At 44.1% G+C, this 22462-nt stretch overlaps 1 protein-coding gene across 2 annotated transcripts in view; it reads right to left on the bottom strand.

The window, feature by feature from the left end:
- Window positions 1–22462, bottom strand: part of RNF38 (ring finger protein 38) — a 190491-nt gene that overhangs the window by 40295 nt on the left and 127734 nt on the right. The window contains exon 1 of one of the 2 annotated variants that reach the window (XM_063455340.1): window positions 17392–17426. The exons of the other annotated variant lie outside the window; for it this stretch is intronic. The gene's annotated coding sequence lies outside the window, so the exon portion shown is untranslated. Of the gene's footprint in view, window positions 1–17391; window positions 17427–22462 lie in introns of those variants that run through there. 2 annotated transcript variants of the gene reach the window in all.

Genomic DNA, 22462 nt, shown 5'->3' with positions numbered 1-22462 from the left:
TATAGCCTGTCCATTCAGGCTTTTCAATGTAAAGATTGCCTTTTCAGAGAAAAGGTAGTGTTTACATTACTGCTTAGTAACACCTTTAGTGGCAGTCACTCAGACGGCCACTAGAGGTGCTTTGTGGGTCAGTGCTACACAATGTGCAGAACTGACGTTCAGCATCTCCACGCTTTGCATGAAGACGCTGAACGCTCCCCATAGAGATGCATTCATTCATTGCACCTCTATGCATTTTGCCGCATATGTGCAATAGGCTCTCAATGCAGTGGGAAAGCATTGGATTGGCTGAAATTGTCAAGTCTGATGATCTCAGCCAAGGGGGCGGAGCCAGCTGCAAGGAGAAATATGAGTAAAAGCAACTTTGACTCTTTACAGGGGGTTCGGCCACCTAAACTGTTATTTTAGAACTTTAATATAGTGAACTAATTTGTATTACTGACACTAAAGTGTTCCTTTAATAATATTTAATAATCTGGTTACAGTTGTTTTTTGTTTTACTTTCTAATATAGTACATTGCCACTACTATACATCAAAGTATGTACAGGTTGTCTAGTCATATTCACATGTTGTCCAAATCCCACTATTTCTTTTGGTTGCAATTTGTTTTTTATTTAGTAGATAGCTAGATAATATGTATCTATCAATGTAAAAGATATATTTAAAGTTCCTGCCAACTACAATTAGGGCCGGCCTTAGGAGAGCTAAATACCCAGGTGGAGGATTAATTATTCTCCACCCGGGACTATGAAAGAAAATAGCGGGGGCGGGGCTTATGATCATCGGGGGTGGAGCTTGTGAGTGGCAGATGCGGAGTTAAAGGGACACTATAGTCACGAGAACAACTACAGCTTATTGAATTTGTTCTGGTGAGTAGAATCACTACCTTCAGGCTTTTTGCTGTAAATACGGTCTTTTCAGATTAAAAAAAAAAGTGTTTACATTACAGTCTAGTGATAACTTCACTGGCCACTCCTCAGATAGCTGTTAGAGATCCTTCCCGGGTCATGGCTGCCTAAAATGCATCCAAACGTTCAGTGTCTCCTCCCTCTGCATGCAGACACTGAACTTTCCTCATAGAGATTCATTGATTCAATTCATCTCTACGAGGAGATGCTCATTGGCAAGGGCTGTGTTTGAATCATGCTGGCGCTGCCCCTGATCTGCCTCCTTGTCAGTCTCAACCAATCCTATGGGGAAGCACTATGATTGGATCAGTCTACCACATGTCAGCAGACTGCTTGTTTTTCTGAGTCTAACAGCATGTAGAGTTACAGCTTCAGGTTTGAATACAGTAAGATTTTTACTATATTTATGGAGGCATGAGGGGCCCAGGGGGGGCTAGATGGTGATGTTAACACTTTAGGGTCAGGAATACATGTTTGTGTTCCTGACCCTATAGTGATCCTTTAAAGTGCTGCGGAGGCAGGGCTAAAAGCTCCCGGAAGCCCATGGTAACTGCTGCACAGGAAGGGGAAGCAGGAAGGAGTAAGTGTGTGTGTGTATGTGTGTGCACATGTGCGTGTGATTTCAACTGTGAGTGTGTCTGCCTTTAACAGAGTGTGTGAGTGTCTGCCTGCTAGTAACCAAGTGTGTGTGACTGTCTGCTTGTGACTGTGTGTGTGTGTGTGTGACTGTGTGTTTGTCTCTATGACTGTTTGCCTGCAACTGTGTGTGTGAGACTGTCTGCCTGTAACTGTGCATCACAGTATTATGTGACATACTTAGTTTGCCCCTCTGTAATGCAGAGGAGGCAGTCTGGCACCTCTGGCCTGCACTTCTCTGCTGGCTGCAGACCATAAGTAGCTGTCTTCCGAGCTCCGGCCAATCAGTGCGTTGCTGCGGATAACCAGAGGAAAGCTCTGACACAGTAAATGCCTGAGCTAACGAGACAGTTACTCGTAGTCTACACCCGGTGAAGGAGCAGACCAGATTCCCAGCACACTGGAACACCAGAGATCTGCATTCCCCCCTCATTGCTATGTAACAAGAGGGGAGGGGGAATGAATATTTGTTTTTAAATCATTATTAATTCAATAAATCCCCTATATACATATATATGGATGAATGTGTATGACCTGGGAGGATGGGAGGGGGCCGTGAAGACTTTTCGCACAGGGCGCCTAATGGCCTAATGATGAGGACCTTGTTCAAATGAGCTTACAATCTAGAATCTTAAAATCTACATTTCCAAAAATACAGTTGTAATTAAAAATTATTCAACTCCCATTAAAATTCAAGTTTATGGTCACAATTTACAAACTTTCAGCTGTTTGCAATGAACTCATCACACAAAAGCAATTGAAATAGCTCAATACAATGAATGCTTCAAGTGGCATTTCCCAAATTCAACTGAAAATGCAACTAATATGACTTCTTCAGTTTCAAAATTATTAATCACACACTATATTATTTGGTAAAAATGTAATGATTATGGTGTGTTAAAGGACCACTTCAGGCACCAAGAACAATTAAACTCAATGAACTTGGTACAGTGGTCTTTTAGTTTTAAACATTTAAAAGTACAACACTTTTATTTAGTAGTTACAGCAATGTTTACGTTAAAGGGTTAAACACATCTCTGCATCGATGCAGATGCAGATGCAGATTTTATTCCAGTTTTTATTTAGAGTTAGTGGTCTCTGAGTCTAAGCAAACACCATAGCCTTAGGAATACAGGTTAGTACTCCTAACATTATTCCTAACACTGTAGTGTTCTTTTAATACTGTTTTTGAATATATTTAAAGGGACACTCCATTGCCAAAATACAAAAGATTGAAATCACTCTTTAGTAGATATACACCAAATCAAAACTTGCATGTATTTAATAATGTATTTTTAATGGAGTATTTCTAAAAACAGCTTGCAAACCTGCAGTTCTCTTGTCTGCAGCCTTTGCAAGACCTCCACTTCTAACCTTGCCCAGACTTTCTGTGTGTGTCAAATCACAGACTTCACAATGCAGCTCAATGAGAAGTCTTTGCAAGGCAGGTGCTCTGAGCAATTTGATTGAATTTAGCTTCAGAGCTAACCAAACCAAGAAGTAACAGGACAGGTAATCTGATTGACAACGAGGGGGATGTAAGCAGGATAATTTATAAATGTGTAAAAAAACAAAAAAAAATGAAATCTGCACATTTTGAAAAATTAAAAAAATAAGAAATTTTCACACAAAACATTGCAGCACGTTAAGGGGAAGGGCACGTTAACTAATTTTCCTGGCACTGTAGCTTCCCCTTCTGTCAAGACCCCCTCCCGCGGCGCTGAAGTGGTTAATAACCCCTTCAGTCACTTACCTGGGTCCAGTGCCGATGTCCCTCGATGCTGGCTCAGCTTCGCCCACACTTCTCCCACGCCACCGGCTGCTGGCAGGGGAGACCTAATGCGCATGCGCAGCAATTACGCGCAGCATTATTCAATGCTTTCCTATGGGAATTCCAGCAACCCTGCAGGTCCTCATGCATAGCGTGAGGACGTCCAGCATTGTTTAGACGACCAAAAGTCGTCTAAGAACCCGGAAGTCCCTCTAGTGGCTGTCTGGTGCTGGTAGAGACGTCATTACTCACGGCCCTATTTCACGCGGACACTCTGTGTCAGTGTGTATCATGGTCTCTGTGGACAGGGAACAGTCTCTATTCTGCTCTGTGTCAGTGTGTATCAGGGGTTTTGAGGACAGGTGTCAATCCATATCTGCCAAGTGACCCTATGTAGGGGGAACAGTCCCTATTTTGCTCTGTGTCAGTGTGTATCAGGGGTTTTGAGGACAAGTGTCAATCCATATCTGCCAAGTGACCCTATGTAGGGGGAACAGTCCCTATTCTGCTCTGTGTCAGTGTGTATCAGGGGTTTTGAGGACAGGTGTCAATCCATATCTGCCAAGTGACCCTATGTAGGGGGTACAGTCCCTATTCTGCTCTGTGTCAGTGTGTATCATGGTCTCTGTGGACGGTGAACAGTCTCTATTCTGCTCTGTGTCAGTGTGTATCATGGTCTCTGTGGACAGGGAACAGTCTCTATTCTGCTCTGTGTCAGTGTGTATCAGGGGTTTTGAGGACAGGTGTCAATCCATATCTGCCAAGTGACCCTATGTAGGGGGAACAGTCCCTATTCTGCTCTGTGTCAGTGTGTATAATGGTCTCTGTGGACAGGGAACAGTCTCTATTCTGCTCTGTGTCAGTGTGTATCAGGGGTTTTGAGGACAGGTGTCAATCCATATCTGCCAAGTGACCCTATGTAGGGGGAACAGTCCCTATTCTGCTCTGTGTCAGTGTGTATCAGGGGTTTTGAGGACAGGTGTCAATCCATATCTGCCAAGTGACCCTATGTAGGGGGAACAGTCTCTATTCTGCTCTGTGTCAGTGTGTATCAGGGCTGGGCTTTGAGGACAGGTGTCAATGTTAGGTGATTTCTGCCCTTTATGGATTAAAAGCAGACTCTGCATCAACTGTGCAATTTTCCATGGGAGTTTTGCCATGTATCCCCCTCTGGCATGCCACAGTCCAGGTGTTAGTCCCCTTGAATCAACTTTTCCATCACTATTGTGGCCAGAAAGAGTCCCTGTTTTTAAAATTCGCCTGCCCATTGAAGTCAATGGCGGTTCGCGAGGTTCGCCGGTTCGCGAACATTTGCGGAAGTTCGCGTTCGCCGTTCGCGAACCGAAAATTCCGGGTTTGCGACAACACTAGTGACTAAAATTAATATAAGACCCGGTCTTATTTTCGGAGAAACACGGTATGTGTACACTTTGAACATAGTAGTAAAACCTGTCGGTTCTTAGCTAAAATTGTAATGGTAGCTTTCTCGATCCTAAACTACTGGAACTTTGTGCACGTTTGCACACAAATCCACCTTTTTCTAGTTTAATTATTAGAGACGTAAATATCAGATCTGTAGAAGTGCTGGTGTTCTTTCACTTCTGTGGATATTTTACCCTCAATCCAATAGGGATAAAAAAATTAAAAAAAAATAAAAAAAGCAAGAAGTGTCGGGAATTATATTTTAGACCAAAATAGCAAACTTAGAAAAATTATCCAAAAATAGCTAGATTTTCATTTCAACCATTTAGTAAAAAATGTGAAGTTCACTTTAAATTTCCCACATTTCACATTTTAGCAATTAACCCTGCAAGTGCTGGATGCAAAGTCTTTGATGAAAAAGTGAGTCAAAAAATATCTCTTTTTCATAATACCCCATAAGTAAATTCTAACAAAAATGCCATATATTTTAAGGCTTTGTCTGAATCTCGCTAGTCGTTGATTTCCATGCTGTTAGAATGGCAACGTACAAAATGCAGAAGCCACACTTCTGTTTTGCAATGCCCAGAAATCACTAATCTACAGTACCTCACAAAAACTTTTGTAATATTTTTATTATATCTTTTCATGTGACAACACTGAATGACACTGCTACAATGTAAAGTAGTAAGTAAATTTGCTATCCCCTCAAAATAGCTCAACACACAGTCATTAAAGCGGCACTGTCATGCCGAATCCCGTTTTTTTTTAACCCCCCTCCCGCCTCCACTACATCCAATTGACCCCCTAGTCACCCCCAAATGCCCCTAAGCCCCCCATATTACCTATTTATTAATCTGTATCTTCTGCCCCGATCTTTATTCAGGGCGCCGCCATCTTTGTGTGGGTAGGTGAAGTCCCTGTGGGACACGTCATCTGCCCACACTAGATAGCCTGTGAGATTCCCGCACATGCCCAGTGAAACACCTGGACATGCGAACGGGAATTTCATCTATTCATTCATTCATCAGACAGACGAATGAATGAATAGAAAAATCAGACGAACAAACTAACACTGAGTATCACTGAGTATCACTGAGTATCAGTGTTCGTTTGTTCGATCAGTTTATTACAAGGAGGGAGCTACCGACGTGCAGCTCCCTCCTTGTAATATGTAAAGACAGAAGCGGTGGGGAGCTGTGCTCCCCACCACTTCATAAGCCCCCCAGGTCCCCCCCTCACTCTATGGGGGTCAATATGACCCCCATAATAGCACAAGGGAGATTAAAATCTCCCCAATGCCCCTACTCGCTATACCGCGAGTAGGGGCATGTCCACTAAACAGTGAGCAGCCTGTGGCTGCTCACTGTAAAAACATAAATGGTAATAAGGGGGGGGGGGGACCTACTGTCCTCCCCCCTGGCCCCCACCCCTGCGCGGTGGGTGGGGGCCCTAATAAAACAATAAGGGGGGGGACCTACTGTCCTCCCCCCCTGGCCCCCACCCCTGCGCTGTGGGTGGGGGCCCTAATAAAATAATAAGGGGGGGGGGGGACCTACTGTCCTCCCCCCCTGGCCCCCACCCCTGCGCTGTGGGTGGGGGCCCTAATAAAATAATAAGGGGGGGACCTACTGTCCTCTCCCCCGGCCCCCACCCCTGCGCGGTGGGTGGGGGCCCTAATAAAACAATAAGGGGGGGGGGACCTACTGTCCTCCCCCCGGCCCCCACTCCTGCGTGGTGGGTGGGGGCCCTAATAAAACAATAAGGGGGGGGGACCTACTGTCCTCCCCCCCTCGGCCCCCACCCCTGCGCGGTGGGTGGGGGCCCTAATAAAACAATAAGGGGGGGACCTACTGTCCTCCCCCCCGGCCCCCACCCCTGCGCGGTGGGTGGGGGCCCTAATAAAATAATAAGGGGGGGGGACCTACTGTCCTCCCCCCCGGCCCCCACCCCTGCGCGGTGGGTGGGGGCCCTAATAAAATAATAAGGGGGGGGACCTACTGTCCTCCCCCCCTGGCCCCCACCCCTGCGCGGTGGGTGGGGGCCCTAATAAAATAATAAGGGGGGGGACCTACTGTCCTCCCCCCTGGCCCCCACCCCTGCGCGGTGGGTGGGGGCCCTAAATAAAGATAGGGGGGGGACCTACTGTCCTCCCCCCTGGCCCCCACCCCTGCGCGGTGGGTGGGGGCCCTAATAAAATAATAGGTGGGGGGACCTACTGTCCTCCCCCCCTGGCCCCCACCCCTGCGCGGTGGGTGGGGGCCCTAATAAAATAATAAGGGGGGGGGACCTACTGTCCTCCCCCCCTGGCCCCCACCCCTGCGCTGTGGGTGGGGGCCCTAATAAAATAATAAGGGGGGACCTACTGTCCTCCCCCCCTGGCCCCCACCCCTGAGCGGTGGGTGGGGGCCCTAAATGAACCCCCCCATCAAGGTGACTAGGGGTCCCAAGCCCCTAGTCACCCCCCCCCCCCACCCAAAACATTCTATCCCCTACCTACCCCCCTCACCCTAAAAATAGTGAGGGGGGAATAAAATAACTAACCTGTAAAAAAAAATAATTAAACTTACCATTTGACGTCTTCTTTTTTCTATATTCTTCTTTCTTCAGCCCCCAAAAAGGCCAAATAAAAATCCATCATACCCGTCGCACTTTAAAAAAAAAAAAAAAAAAAAAAAAAAAAAAAAGAGCGCAAAAAAAAAATTAATCCATGTTCACCCATGGAGGGCACGCCGCGTACTGAGCTCCGCAGGGCGGGTCAAGGCTTATATAGCCTTGCCCCGCCCTGCAATTAGGCTTAGAACACACTGATTGGTTGGTTTAAGCCAATCAGAGTGCTCTGTGTCATTTTACAAGCGTGGGAAAATTCCAAAGAACTTTCCCACGCTTGTAAAATGACACAGAGCACTGTGATTGGATGGCTTGAAAACCATCCTATCACAGTGCTCTGTGTCATTTTACAAGCGTGGGAAAGTTCTTTGGAATTTTCCCACGCTTGTAAAATGACACAGAGCACTGTGATTGGATGGCTTGAAAACCATCCAATCACAGTGATCTGTCATTTTACACAGCGTGGGAAAATTCTTTTGAATTTTCCCACGCTGTGTAAAATGACACAGAGCACTCTGATTGGCTTAAACCAACCAATCAGTGTGTTCTAAGCCTAATTGCAGGGCGGGGCAAGGCTATATAAGCCTTGATCCGCCCTGCGGAGCTCAGTACGCGGCGTGCCCTCCATGGGTGAACATGGATTAATTTTTTTTTGCGCTCGTTTTTTTTTTTTTTTTTTTTTAAAGTGCGACGGTTATGATGGATTTTTATTTGGCTTTTTTGGGGGCTGAAGAAAGAAGAATTTAGAAAAAAGAAGACGTCAAATGGTAAGTTTAATTTTTTTTTTTTTTACAGGTTAGTTATTTTATTCCCCCCTCACTATTTTTAGGGTGAGGGGGGTAGGTAGGGGATAGAATGTTTTGGGTGGGGGGGGTGACTAGGGGCTTGGGACCCCTAGTCACCTTGATGGGGGGGGGGGGTTCATTTAGGGCCCCCACCCACCGCTCAGGGGTGGGGGCCAGGGGGGGGAGGACAGTAGGTCCCCCCCCCTTATTATTTTATTAGGGCCCCCACCCACAGCGCAGGGGTGGGGGCCAGGGGGGGAGGACAGTAGGTCCCCCCCCCTTATTATTTTATTAGGGCCCCCACCCACCGCGCAGGGGTGGGGGCCAGGGGGGGAGGACAGTAGGTCCCCCCCCCTTATTATTTTATTAGGGCCCCCACCCACAGCGCAGGGGTGGGGGCCAGGGGGGGGAGGACAGTAGGTCCCCCCCCCTTATTATTTTATTAGGGCCCCCACAGCGCAGGGGTGGGGGCCAGGGGGGGAGGACAGTAGGTCCCCCCCTTATTATTTTATTAGGGCCCCCACCCACAGCGCAGGGGTGGGGGCCAGGGGGGGAGGACAGTAGGTCCCCCCCCTTATTATTTTATTAGGGCCCCCACCCACCGCGCAGGGGTGGGGGCCAGGGGGGAGGACAGTAGGTCCCCCCCCCTTATTATTTTATTAGGGCCCCCACCCACAGCGCAGGGGTGGGGGCCAGGGGGGGGAGGACAGTAGGTCCCCCCCCTTATTTTATTAGGGCCCCCACCCACAGCGCAGGGGTGGGGGCCAGGGGGGGAGGACAGTAGGTCCCCCCCCCCCTTATTATTTTATTAGGGCCCCCACCCACAGCGCAGGGGTGGGGGCCAGGGGGGGAGGACAGTAGGTCCCCCCCCCTTATTATTTTATTAGGGCCCCCACCCACAGCGCAGGGGTGGGGGCCAGGGGGGGAGGACAGTAGGTCCCCCCCCTTATTATTTTATTAGGGCCCCCACCCACCGCGCAGGGGTGGGGGCCAGGGGGGAGGACAGTAGGTCCCCCCCCATCTTTAACCCCCGCGCAGGGGGGGGGGGTTATTAGGTGTTTTTTTATTTTTACAGTGAGCAGCCACAGGCTGCTCACTGCTTACTAGACATGCCCCTACTCGCGGTATAGCGAGTAGGGGCATATTATTTACTAATACAAAGTAATCTTTACTTAGTATTAGTACATTTGGCTTCAAGACCAATTCAGGTCTTTCAGCCTTTTAGTAGATAGCTCCCTGATACCGTGGGAATTAGGGAGTTATCTACTAAGCGGCTGCAAGATGCAGCCACAGCAATGAATAGGATAGGAGTTTCATTCATTTGAATGAAATTCCGATCCGAACAAAGTACCGAATTGCATCCTAACACCAATGGAGAAACAGTGCTCATTCTGTTAGGATGCAATTCGGCAGTTTTGCCGGCGGTCTGTCTAAGTGACAGGACTTTCGGCAATACTGACAGGAAGCATTGTGGGAACTGGGAGGAAAGCTAGGGATCATGGGAAAATTGCTCTGACCAGCGGAAATGAAGCACACTTTGCTCCTCCGCTGGTCAGAGCTGGTCAAGCGGAGGAATCCTCCATAAGGCAAAGAGTCCCTACTTTGTCTTATAATTTTAAAGAAAACTAAAGAAGAATGGAAGAAAAGAAGAACAGATCCTGAGAGAGGGGGAGAAGAGGAAGAGATTGAGGAAAGGTAAGTTCGGCATGACAGTGCCGCTTTAATGTCTAAACCGTTGGCAACAAAGTGAGTACACCCCTACGTGGAAATGCAGAGAAAAGTGACATATTTGTCAACCACATGAAAAAAAGCAGAAATGTAATTGGAAAATAAAATGAGAGAATCGGAATCAGGAATATTTTGGTGCAAAGAAAGGAATAAACAGATGCAAAAAGTAAAAAGCATCAGAAAACAGGTCTAAAATGTTGTGAAGAAAATAGACTTGATTTGGGGATTTTCTTATGCCATTCGTTTATTTTGAGTTTTATTGGTTTGGTAGATTAAACTACCGAACACCGACCACCCTCCTTGCTCATTAACTCCAAAGAGAACCGTCAATTGAGTGCTCTCTCTGGGTGGCCGCCGTTCGCATAGTCGAACGCCACGTGGAAGAGAAAATGGTGGCCATCTTGTTTGCACGAAAGGACGCAGCTGGACTTGGTCGTCGAGTGTCTGGAACTAACATCGGACACTTCCCAAACACCGCTGAAAACATACGAACGCCTGCTTCCTTTTGTTGCCGAAAAGCTAGGAGAGCGCCATTCAGTTCCCATCAACAAGAGGAACAATCGCTCTTATGAGCCAGGAGGCTCCGTTCATGGTTTAATTTGTTTTTATGCCTTTTTTGAACTTGTCCGACCACACACACTGAATTCATGGAACTGTTTTGGGCAGGAGCCTCGTGTGAGGTCGGTGAACTAAGACTTCCATACTTTTCGAAAATCCCTGAACCGATCTGGGTGAAATTTGAATATGATGGTCTCCCAGATCGGGGCTATCATGTATTTAAAGGTGTGAATTGGGTTATCCCTTAGCTTACCTAATTATCTCACAGGCAGAGAGAGGGAGTGTTTAACTGTAATTAAGCATTATGATTGGTTGTCGCTTTTGTGTACTGTGGTCCTCTGGCAGGGGGACTTCCATAAAAGCCAGTGTGGCATCAATAAAATATTATTCCTGTTGTACCCTTCATGAAGTCTAGGCTCATGTTTGGGTAACCTTTTCTTTGCTGGGGAGATTTGTCTTGAAAGCTGTATTCATCTGACTATTCATCTACACACCCTAGCTGTAGCTATAATCACTGATGCTCAGCAATTGGGGAACGAATAGGCGAACAAAGTACCATAACTACTGACGTTCGTAACAAATGTGAATACAACACTTTTTATGCATAAGCCCCAAATTGTATAATATTGTATATAGTGAATACCTAGACCAGGGATAGGCAACCTTCGGCTCTCCAGATGTTGTGGACTACATCCCCCATAATGCTCTTACACACATAATGCTGGCAAAGCATCATGGGAGGTGTAGTCCAAAACATCTGCAGAGCCAAAGGTTGCCTATGCCTGACCTAGACCCTGCAAGAATAGTCAGGGATAACTTACTAAAATGCATCATGTTCAATAAGGAAGGTGACATCTTATAGAATCACTTTCTCATATTGAATACATTTAAACAGAGCTTTGTAGGGCTTTTCTATGAGCCTCTAAAATTGCATATGTGTTCAGGATAATAAAAAGCAAAAAATAATGATACTTTGATAAAGAAAAATAATTGCCTTTGAAATAATCCACTCTGCTGTATACCGCTATGCATAGTAATGGAGATTTAACACTGCCTGCTTACTAGTTGTGCAGATTCTATGCTATTTTACTATTTTACCTAGCCATATTGTTGTTTTCCTTACTTTCCATTACAAATACATTATAAAAAAATATTAAGTACGGAGTTTGCATCAGAGTATGGAGAGAATAGAGGAGGAGAGTAGGAAACAATAACCAAGAAGTTAATGTCAATGCTCCACTTACAGGTCCAATGTGGAGCAGAAAATGGCTGGCTTTTGAGGTTGATGAAAAGGCCAAGTACTTAGGATTACGATACAGGACACATATTGGGGATGAGTTGAGAAGCATGGAATAAGTATAAGGTAGCGAGTTAGTCTGATAAGTAACCAGGTATGATAAATAAGATAAAGTTTGAGAGAGAGGTTGGTAGATGAGGTCATGGGCATTATTGGAGGTGGCCTTTTGGGACTGAAGCTCCAGATGTGGAATTAAATAGTCTTGGATCTTTTACATGCATATTTGTCCATTGGCCACTTATGTCATTACACTTTTCTTTGAGCATAAACCCATGTATTTGAAGAGTCTAGCAATGTCCCTTGATTGTAATCCATTGTTAATAATTTTGTATCCAGACTTGGACTGGATCGATTATTTTAAATTCAGGGATAAAATGACAATACTTGGATAATCATTTTCTATCCATAATATATCACTATTGTAGCACTGGTCAGCTGAAAACAGCTATCTAAAACAATTAAATGTCAGCCAAAAAGCATTGAAATGTTTAGAAGTTCAAGCAGAATCAACGTACAGTACAGCTATTGCTGCTTGGGAACATACTGGGACACTAGTGAACTAAAAGCGAGACAGCGAGACAGAAATGCAAAATCAGGATTGTTCTGCCACAATCAGGACTGTTGGAAGGCATGTAACCTTGTAAGTAAATACAAGTTAACACTCCTTCAGTAAAAAAAAAAAATAAAGTCTACATATATATGCACATTTATTACATGGTTGCTAAATTTAACTGACTGGAAAAATAATGCAGTAAATGTGGCATGTACCCCATCAGTCAGTACTTAGTAACACTGCCCTTGGTAGAAATCAAACTTCCAAATGCTTATTGCAGCCACCTAACAGTTTTTATATCCTAGCTTAACGAATGTTCCTCATTCTTGCTTACAGAACACTTCTAGTCAAGAAACATTCTTAGGTTGACTCTTATGCACAGTATGCTAGAGATCAACCCAGAGATTTTCAATAATATTCAAGTTTGGGGACTGTAAAGGCCATTCCATAACCTTAAAAAGGACACTATAGTCACCCAGACCACTTCATCTCATTGATGTGCTCTAGGTGCGTTGTCCCCAGGGCCGGTGCAAGGATTTTTGCCGCCCTAGGCAAAAGTAAAGTTTGCCGCCCCCCCCCCCCATATGACATCACAATGCCCCATGTTAACTAACGCAAGTGCTGCAGTGCCGCCGTGACACCAGAACCACTACATTAAGCTGCAGTGGTTCTGGGGACTAAAGTGTCCCTTTAATGTGAGGTAAATTAGAGATTAGTGCCACGAATAATATACTAGATTGCCTACTTACAATCAGATGAGGATGGTGATGGGCTCTAGCTGCAGTCTGGCTCCACTCGTCTGGTGTAGAACAGGCTCTCTGGAGGCTGTTTGTGTTCTGGGAGAACGGAAAGCAGCTCCATTTTTTTAAAGGCCCTTTACACAGCTCATGGTCTGGGCCCCAGGATCCACCTTCATGTTCCACCAAATAGTTTGTTCACAGGAGTAGGGGATGTCCTGATATGTGTGTAAGGAATGCATTGTGTGAATCTGTGTTTGTATGTGTAAGGGCTGCAATGTGTGTTTCTGTGTATGTACGGGATGCAGTGTGTGCGTCTGTAAGGGGTGCATTGAGTGTGTGTAAGGGGTGCATTGAGTGTGTGTAAGGAATGCATTGTGTGTTTCTGTGTGTGTAAGGGATGCATTGTATGTAAGGGTTGAATTGCTTGTGTGTGTGTCTGTGTGTGTAATGCATTGTGTGTTTTTCTGTGTGCAAGGGGTGCATTGTGTGTGTGATGGATGTCAATCTCTCCCTCCTCCCTCGTCACTCTCTTCTCCCCCTCTCCCCCCCTCGTCACTCTCTTCTCTCCCCCCCCTTGTCCCTCTCTTCTCTCTCCCCCCTTGTCCCTCTCTTCTCCCCCCCCTTGTCCCTCTCTTCTCCCCCCCCTTGTCCCTCTCTTCCCCCCCCCCCCTTGTCCCTCTCTTCTCTCTCCCCCCTTGTCCCTCTCTTCTCTCTCCCCCCTTGTCCCTCTCTTCTCCCCCCCTTGTCCCTCTCTTCTCCCCCCTCCCTTGTCCCTCTCTTCTCCCCTCCCCACTCTCATTCCCCCTCCTAACCCCGTCAATTCCACTCCCTGTCAATTACTTCCCCCCCACCTTGTCAATTTATTTCCCCCCTTTCAATTTATTCCCCCCACCCTGCCTGTCCATTTATTCCCCCACCCTCCCTGTCCATTTACCCCCCCTTCCCTGTCCATTTATTCTCCCTGTCCATTTATTTCCCCCCCCCTGTCCATTTATTTCTCCCCCCTCCATGTCCATTTATTTCCCCCCCTCCCTCTCCATTTATTTCTCCTCCCCCCTCCCTCTCCATTTATTCCCCCCCTCTCCATTTATTTCTCCTGCCCTCCCCTCCCTCCCTCTCCATTTATTTCTCCTGCCCTCCCCTCCCTCCCTCTCCATTTATTTCTCCCCCTCCCTCCCTCTCCATTTATTTCTCCCCCTCCCTCCCTCTCCATTTATTTCTCCCCCCCTCCCTCCCTCTCCATTTATTTCTCCCCCCTCCCTCCCTCTCCATTTATTTCTACCCCCCCCCCCTTTATTCCCCCCACCCTCCCCTACCTATGTTGTAGCGTGGCCGAGCTCTGTACTGTCCGCGGGTACAGGGAGCTTTTGTTTCCTGTACCCGGCCGGACTAAAAGGAAGTGAACACTCAGTGTTCACTTCCTGTTAGTCCGTCCGGGTACAGGAGACAAATGCTCCCTGTACCGGCGGACAGTACAGAGCTCGGCCACGCTACAGTGAAGGAGTGACAGGAGGGAGCGCTGAGCGCTTCCCTCCTGTCAGCTCCTCTCTTCATGCTGCGCCCGGGCGGTGCGCCCTCATGGACGCACCAGCCCGGGCGAAGCTGCAGCCGCCTGAGGCGCTCTACAGAGCGCTCGGGCGGCTGCAGCATTAGGGGGGCCGGCGCTCCTGGCGGCGCCCTTTCCCAAGGGGCGCCCTAGGCGGCTGCCTAGTTCGCCTTAATGGTAGCGCCGGCCCTGGTTGTCCCCGTCTCCTCAACCCTACAGTGTAAAACAATTTCCTTTCTAGAAGTAGTCTACAATTAAAGGATCACTATAGGGTCAAGAAGACAAACATGTATTCCTGACCCTAGAGTGCTAACCCCCCCCCCCCGCCTAAGCCCCCCTATAAAAGTTTAAAACTTACCTTATTTCCAGCGTTGCGTGTGTCTGCTGGTGCTAGCTCCGCCTCCTTTGTGACATAAAAATGGGCGATTTTTAGCAAATCCAACGCTGACCACAATTGGCATGGGGCGGGGCCATATGCTGTTTAGGCCAATCAGCACCTCCTCATAGAGATGCATTGAGTCAATGCATCTCTATGAGGAAAATTCAGCGTCCCCATGCAGAGCGTGGGGACGCTGAACGGCAGGGCTGCTTACTATGCAGCATTGAGCCAGGAAGCCCCTCCAGTGGCCATTTGGAGATGTCCCTAGGGGCAATGTAAACACTGCCTTTTCTCTGGAAAGGCAGTGTGTACATGAAAATGCCTGAAGGGAGCTATTATACTCACCAGAACAACTATATTAAGCGGTCGTTGTTCTTGTGACTATAATGTCTCTTTAACACTAGGTATATTTTTCATCATTTTCTTGTTAGAATATCCAACAGTTTTTTAGCTATAGTTTAAACACTGACTGTGGAACATTGGTTTCCAGCATTATCTACATTTATAATATGTTTTTGCTGTAGTGGCAGCCACACAAAGCATAATAAATCCACACCCATTTTTAACAGTTGGCAAGGTTTTTATTTCATAAAACTTTTTTTTTTCCTCCAAACCTACAACTGTGATGATGTCAGCCAAATAGATTAATTTGTATTTCATCAAATCACAGTGCTTGGATCTAAACTGTCTCTACCCAATCTATCCATTGTGATAAATACTTCAGAAATTGAATTTTGTGAAGATATTGCAGGTAATGTTTCCTTTACAGAGCATGCAAATCATGTTTGTGCAAACATTGAAGCACAGTTAACAAGTGGACAACCTACTCCAGTGCCAGCTTGGGCAAATCATGTTTGTTCAAACATTGAAGCACAGTTGACAAGTGGACAACCTACTCCAGTGCCAGCTTGGGCAAAACAATTCAAGTTTTGAAACCTTACAAAGCAATCACTAGAGGTTTGATTAAATGGTGCTCAAACATTTGTACATGTCACACTGCACTGTTTTTTTTTTTGTTTTTTTTCTAACTGTTAATTCAGAAAATAAATGCATTAAATTTTGCAGAAATAGGTTTACTTTTGGTTGTGTAACTTCTTTTCACTTATAAAATCAACATTTCATGACGACAAAGGATAAGATGGGATGACTCAATTAGTCTACTAATTAGTGAACTAATACGAACTAGTAAGATACTAAGCTTGATTGGCCTGCACTTAATTATTTATATCCTAACCTGTTTCTATAAAACATTTTTTACATGGTTGTGGCTGAAATCACTGTAGGGCACTGTAGGCACTATATTCGATACAGGTGATTGTAGTGGTTATGGTGCCAGGAATCCCTTGGTTGTAATCCATGGTAAGTGGAAAACCATTTTCAAACATTTTTATACTTATCATACTTATCTGAAATATTCAGGCACTCGTGGTCTGGTGTTCTCTTCAGATATCATTAAAGTAGATTGGCAAATTTAAATATCTGTTATGGATATTCAGTATAACACAATTAATCAGTAATTATGTTTTTGCATTAGGCAGGAGACTCTTGGTGCTCTAATGATGATTTTAAATAGAAACTCCAGACCCCCAAAGTGCTTTATGTTAAGAGTTTAACCTTTTTTTTTTTCCCCCCCCATTTCATAAACGGTGAAGATTTCAATAGAAATTGTCACTTCTATAGATTAACCTGACTACACCCCCAGTCTATCAATGAGACAAGTAGTGTTACTACCTGGTAGTTTTGCTCAGTGGAGCTGAACTCAAGACGTAGTAATTTTTCAGAGCATTGGGAAGTCTGTGACTTGACAGTCACAGAAGGTCTCAGTCGGGTTAGAAGAGGACAAGAGATCTTTAGCTTTTCCAAGCTGTTTTTAGATTTACCCACAATGAAAACATGCTTAATTAAAACACATGTATGTTCTCATTTTGTCGTTTACCAACTAAACCGTTTTTTTTTTTTTGTAGTTATGTATTTGGTCAGTCAAGTGTACATTTAATGGTTTTTCTACTTTTACATTGCCAGAATGGTGACCCAGTAATCTAAACACAAAAAAGGAACTCTCCATTTAAAAAAATAAATAAAAATAAAATACATATTGAAAAGTTCCTTTAACAAGGATATCAAACTCTGAAACACACCCTACCAGTGAGACATGTTTAATGCAGAGATCATTTTAAAGAGAACAGAACAGATTGTAACACTTAACTTAGTTGTTAAAAATAGCAACCCGTTCACTTTCCTACAGAGTTGGACTTAGTTGCCAAATTTCTATGACTCCTTTGACATCAGAAGATAATTAGAAAAAGAACATGACTTTTGAATTTGACCTTTACTACTGCACAGCCTATAGAGAAATTGCTAGCTTAACATACAGATAAACCCCACATATAACCTTGCCATAGTTGCCAACATTTGAAAATATATCCAGGAACACTTGCAGCACAGCTATTAATTACTTACTTGAAAATGTACCACACCCACTGCTGCAAAGCTCCGCCCACTATGTCCAACCCACATAATTAATCTCATCCTACTTATAGTGCAGACTACAGGGTCTACTCAATAAAGAGAGAATTACAGGGAAATGAGATGGTAATTTTAAACTTAAGGCCAAAGTAGCCGAGTTGGAAAAATTCTCCCAGTCAGCTGCACTATTTCTGCCTAAAGTTGGAAATTCCCATCACAATTCCCTGCAATTCTCTCTTTATTGAGTAGACCTTTATAACACCACGTTTCCACCAACAGTACCATCATCCTTGGCATGTGATACATACATTCGCAGAACAGCATCTATATCAGGCAGGTAAATTTTATCACTTTAATGTGAGTTGGGTATAGTGGTGACACTGTCAGTACAAATATAGAAATACACTGTGCAGATGTGCTTCAGTCAGAGTTGTGTCTACACCGTAGAACACACATTAGTTCACAAAGATAATTATATTGGGGAGTGAATATAGTAAAAAAGCAAAACAAAAAAAACAACTGAAAATAAGAAATGAAAGATATAAAAGGATAATGTACAGAATGGAATTAATGAGAGAAATAGGAGCAAAAGGAAAACATATTCACATATTCCATTAGCCCCTTTTCATGCCACCAATTGAAGCTAGCAGGGCAAATTAACATCCCTTAGTAACAGAAATCCTGAATATTATATAACATTTAATTTAAAAGTACAGGCAATCCTTTACAATCTCTCTTCTACCCCTGTTTCTGCCTTCTCCTAATTGGACTCTAATCTAATCTCTATCTGATAGCTAAGTCACTTGTTAGAAAAGTGATCCAGAAGCTAATAGATCCTCAGCACAGATGAATCTATTAGATGTTGGATCACAGACACAGAAAGCTCTTTTCTTATTTTGGATGGGAACAGAATCCCTTATTTTGACTATTTAATAAATTGCAGCATTAAATGTATATTTAAAATAAATCAGACCTCGCTCACTACCTGTCTCAACAGCAGGCGCATGTGACAGGGCTGGGGCTGGGGAAAGGATGTGAGCAGGAGCTCATACAGACCTGCGCGGAGCCACGTGACCCCGCGATCACATGACACGGAAGTGCTTCGGCAAAAAAGCACATTTGCAGGCTCCTACTTTTCGGGACTGTCCCGGCAAAAACAGGACAGTTGGCAAGTATGCCTTGCTGCCATATGGTAATCAGATTGCATGCTATGCTACAATAGATGTTTTTTTTAATACAGTGACAATCTGAACACAGACATCCCAACATGCAAAAATGCATTTCAGGGAGGTGGCTTCACCAGCTAGAGCGGTTATCTTGAAGGGAGGCAGCACAAAATATTGACTAAAATGGTGGCAATAATTGTGCCACACATATATTTAACAAAGATTTTTTTCTTTTTTTTTATGTTTGTTTTTTGATATTGTGTTTGGAATTGTTTGATATGCATAAGAGCAGAGTGGTTTTGTGTATTGTTGAACAATAGATGAGAAGTTTAAACAATAAAGACAATTTTTTTCACAGCCGTCTTTGTTCATATTTACCAAGGATGCCATTATTAGTTCTGTATCTATCCATCCACCTCAAAATATAATACATTTTAACAGTGGCGTACTAAGGGGGAGGCAGCCCGCCCATGTTGCCACCAGGTAGGGGGTGTCATGATCATGGTCTGGGTGCTGGAGCGGGATGTTTGAGCTGTGCCCAATGGCAGCTGGGGTGCAGGGCTGACGGCACAGCTCACACATGCAGAGATCAGCTGAACTGGCCGCACGGAGGAAAGTGGAGCTAAGAAAAGTCAGGGCGGAGCCAAACCAGCAGCAGAGGTGGAACTTAACACAAGCTAAACCAGCAGCGGAGGCGGAGCTTAACACGGCCCTTACCCGCTGCTGTTACTGCTGCACATGGAGGTGAAGCAAAAAGGAATCCCTGCTTCTCCAACTAACAGGCTCCAGGGAAGGACTTCAGTGAATCTACTCCTCCTCCAGCCCACTGTCTGTAAGTAAGTGTGTGTGTGTCAGTGTGTATGACTGCCTGTGGCTGTGTGTGTGTGTGTGTGTGTGAGAGAGAGACTGTCTGCCTCTCTGTAACTGTGTGTGTGACTGTATGCCTACCTGTAACTGTTTGTGTGTGTGTGTGTGTGTGTGTGTGTGTTTGTGAGACTGTCTGCCTGTGTGTGATGCTGCCTGTAACTGTGTGTGTGTGACTGTCTGGCTACAACTGTGTGTGATTACCTGTAACTGACTGTGTGTGTAACTGTCTGCGTATAACTGTGTGTGTGACTGTCTGCCTGTGACTGTGTGATGCTGCCTGTAACTGTGTGTGTGTGTGTGTGTGTGACTGTCTGCCTGTGACAGTGTGTGACTGTATATATGATTGTCGGCCTGTAACTGTGTTGCGCAACTGTCTGGCTACAACTGTGTGTGACTGCTTGTAACTGTGTGTGTGACTTTGTGCATGTGACTGCCTGCATGTAACTGTGTGTGGGTAGGATAAATGTATTTAACTTGGTACAGTACAGACAGCTTCCCTAGAGGCCTTCCCCACTCACGCCTCTGTTATGTCAGATGAATAATACAAAGATAGGGATACAGCTAGATTCTAAAACATATAAACAAACAATACATAATGATGTACAGTATTAACTGTGAGACATGGCACTCACAAGATTTTTCTATTTACTGCTGTTTACTTATATCTCTGAGGAAGTCCACTGTCGTGGATGAAACATGTTAGATACGTTTGTATTTGTTTTAAATATATTCTTAAAGGAACACTATAGTCACCTAAATTACTTTAGCTAAATAAAGCAGTTTTAGTGTATAGATCATTCCCCTGCAATTTCACTGCTCAATTCACTGTCATTGAAGAGTTAAATCACTTTGTTTCTGTTTATGCAGCCCTAGCCACACCTCCCCTGGCTATGATTGACACAGCCTGCATGAAAAAAAAAACTGGTTTCACTTTCAAACAGATGTAATTTACCTTAAATAATTGTATCTCAGTCTCTAAATTGAACTTTAATCACATACAGGAGGCTCTTGCAGGGTCTAGCAAGCTATTAACATAGCAGGGGATAAGAAAATCTTAATTAAACAGAACTTGCAATAAAGAAAGCCTAAATAGGGCTCTCTTTACAGGAAGTGTTTATGGAAGGCTGTGCAATTCACATGCAGGGAGGTGTGACTAGGGTTCATAAACAAAGGGATTTAACTCCTAAATGGCAGAGGATTGAGCAGTGAGGCTGCTGGGGCATGTTGTATACACCAAAACTGCTTCATTAAGCTAAAGTTGTTCAGGTGACTATAGTGTCCCTTTAATCAGGCGTTTTATGCCTAATAAATACCTATTTGTGTCTGATCCCTGACTCCGTACTTTGAAGTTCCTGTGCCTGCTGACTATCCATTACTACCTAAGGTGGAGAGTGGACCAGTCTAGCCCTGTTATGGGCTTTGAGGTGCTTCTTGAATTTCCATCTTGTTAGTGCAATTGATTACTGCCGTGTCTCACAGTTAATATTGTACCACTATGTATTGTTTTTATGTTTTAGAATCTAGCTACCCCCCTATCTTTGTATTATTCATGTAACTGTGTGTGACTGTATGTATGCCTGTAACTGTGTGTGTGTGTGTGTGTGACTATCTTCCTGTAACTCGGACTATACTTGAAAACGAGAGAAATCTCAATGTATCTTTCCTGGTTAAATATTTTATAAATAAATAAATGTTGGGGGCAGGGGTTTGTAGAAGAGGGGCAGGACAGGGGTTTTGTAGAGGGAACTGACAGGGGTTTTACAAATTTGTGTAATAAAAAAAAAAAATACATAGAAAATATTTTCAGGTGTTTTATTTTTATTTTTTGGGGATGGGGGTGGAGGGGAAGGTGCCAAACACAGGACCCGCCCCGGGTACCAAATGCTCTAGGTACGCCCCTGCATTTTAAGAGGTTGAAAGTAGTGTGGATATGAAAGATTAAGGGATTTAAGTGTCTGCCTTCTGCACTAAAAGTTGGTTTAGCATAAGACATATAACAGTGACTCTATATAGGTAGCCTTTATTTTTTTTAATTGCAATCCCCAAGACTTTCTGTAGCTGTGTGTCCAGCCAAATGAATGAGGATATTTAGAATTTTAGTTAAAAACAAGCTAGAGAACAATCTATTACTGTCTTACAGACTGTAATGTACTTAGTAAATAAACAGATTTTTTTCCAAAATGTATGTCAAAATGTATTATAGGCACTAAACTTCTTTAATGCTTTTTCTTAAAGGGATACTCTGCGAACCATCACAACCTAAAGGACTAATCTGGGAGCCATAACAACTTAATCATGATTGCCTTTAACCACAAATTCTGTAAAATGGTGCCCAGTCATTCTACCCATCCACTTCCTCTGATGATCCAAGGCTTCAATCAGGATAGGGAGCTCAGCCTATCACTAATTCCCCATTCATTAATTATATGTACCCAACAGATCAGTGTGAGCTGCTGATATGACTCTGTCCCACAGCCATTGTCCTTATTATTTGCCCCCTTCCCTTGTAGCACTGTGAAGTTGACTGTGAAAAACCTGAGACAAGACATAGAGACATGGGGACAATCTATTGTAGCAGAAACAGGTAACATGGCAAGAGTCTAAATACAACTGCATTGTTTTGTCAATGCACATAGAAAATCAATTTTATCTAAAAGGCAAATAATAAAAAAAAAGATAAACACTTGTTTTATATATACATTAGTACACTGTCAAAATATATATGCTTGTAAATGAAACATATTCATTCTCCAATATATATTACAGAATATAAAAAGCCACCAATGACACAATACATAATTCTGTTTACTGCGATTTACCCCATAGTAAAGTTGATTTTATTTTTATATTTGATAGTTCATAACAATCATAGATGGAAGCATTCCAGAACCTCTATTTAAAAAAAAAAAAAAAATGACTCAAGCAGGATCAATAATAATTATAACATGAAAGCAAATAACTTTATTTGGATACCTTACTTCTGTCTCCTAGAATGAAACTTTCACTCCCATATGTAGTGGAACCAAGTTCAG

This window comes from Pelobates fuscus, chromosome 5 (assembly GCF_036172605.1).
Source record: "Pelobates fuscus isolate aPelFus1 chromosome 5, aPelFus1.pri, whole genome shotgun sequence".
Taxonomy (NCBI): domain Eukaryota; kingdom Metazoa; phylum Chordata; class Amphibia; order Anura; family Pelobatidae; genus Pelobates; species Pelobates fuscus.
The sequence above is the reverse complement of the archived record's forward strand: the minus strand, read 5'-3'. Positions and strand labels throughout refer to the sequence as shown.